The sequence below is a fragment of the Chrysochloris asiatica genome, unplaced genomic scaffold (assembly GCF_000296735.1).
Source record: "Chrysochloris asiatica unplaced genomic scaffold, ChrAsi1.0 scaffold00374, whole genome shotgun sequence".
Classification (NCBI taxonomy): domain Eukaryota; kingdom Metazoa; phylum Chordata; class Mammalia; order Afrosoricida; family Chrysochloridae; genus Chrysochloris; species Chrysochloris asiatica.
This window is the reverse complement of record NW_006408892.1, coordinates 106,123-107,570: the sequence shown is the minus strand read 5'-3', so window position 1 is coordinate 107,570 and position 1,448 is coordinate 106,123. Positions and strand designations below refer to the sequence as shown.

Here is a 1,448-nt window from a genome sequence, read left to right as displayed (position 1 = left end):
AAAAAATTAAAGCCTATAAATTTCTGCTGAAACACTGCACAAGAATTCTATAGATGTTTTGGCATATCATTCCCGTCAGGGTCACCTGGTTTGGTCCACACCACTATACTTCCATAGTGACATTACTGCTGTTTACAGTTTTCTCACTTCCCAAGAATTCTCAAATATATTCCCTGAGTGTTGGCAATGCTTACCAGTCACATATTTCATGTGCAAAATTACAAAACCTTTTCCAAAATTATTTTGACATTACATTTATATTTAACATGGATTGTATTTCAATATCTGGCCCTATTGGAATCTGGGGCACCTGACTGCCAGGGAAGACCTACGGTGTCCAAGGTAGGAGTCAATCTAGGCTCCCAGGTCCCTGTCCCAAGTGTCCTGGTCAACCTGTCCAGCCAGGAGGATCTCAAGTTTTCTGTGGGGGCTGGAGAAAGGGAGAAAACAAAGTATAGAAATTAAGAGCTCTGGTCTAGAATCACTTCGCAGTTGTATGACCAAGGAACAGTGGACTCATTTCTCTCACCTGGAAATGGGAGTAAGCCAAGCAGCATTTTGCAAATTCAAAAGAGAAGCCTCGGCAAACGAACCGCTTCGCTTTGCCTCTGTCGCCTCCTGGAGGAGGAACGGAGAGTCGTTGCCTCGGAAGCGGAACCAACATGCAATGAATATTTAAACCACGCCCCGCCCAGTCTCTTTCAAGGATAAACCAGAAGGCCGCATCTCCATAGAAACCACAGGCCCGGGCTGCGGTGGAGGAAGCGATCCTGGGTCTGAGAGGCCCAGGTTCTGCACCAAAGCCTACTTTCACGTTCACCCCGCCGGGAATTGAGGATTAAGGATATGACTCAGTCGACAACAGGTTTCCAGTTCCCTTTCGGCCAGTTACCCTCTGGGAATCTCAGTAGGTTCATCTGTGAAGTGGGAACTTTGGACCCTGTGTGATAACAGCCAGTCCAATGCTTACATTCTCTGTGCCGGATACCAGATCATCGGCTGATTTCAAAGCCAAACTTTTAGAAACAGATGCGTGAATCATAGGACGCATTTCCTATCAACATCTGGTCATCACCCAATGCCCAACCTCCTCAACTGGGACATCGAGACCTGGGGACTTCAATTAGTGCATGTGTTGCCAAATCAAAACGAGGGCTTGCCACCTGTCACTGTAGTCAATCACAGAGTCGGGAAGAGATCCAATCTAAGCTTTACTAACAGAAAGCCAGCAGTCTGGAGGACAGAGAGAATAGCTTTTCAAGACCTCTAGCCTATTGTGAAGAGCGGGCACACTGTATAGGGTAAATTACGTTCGGATATACACTTAATCTGGTTTAACATTTTGGATAAAGAAACAATAAAGCAATAAACTTCTTCACACACTTTAGCTTTTGGGAAAGGGGAACAAATAGACAATAATCCTTCTCAAACATTCCATCTTTGCTGAT

The 1,448-nt window shown here is 45.2% G+C and overlaps 1 protein-coding gene across 1 annotated transcript in view; it reads left to right on the top strand.

Moving 5' to 3' along the window:
* TMEM221 (transmembrane protein 221) overlaps positions 1-1,448 on the top strand; it is a 21,735-nt gene that overhangs the window by 3,615 nt on the left and 16,672 nt on the right. The gene's annotated exons all lie outside the window — the stretch shown is intronic.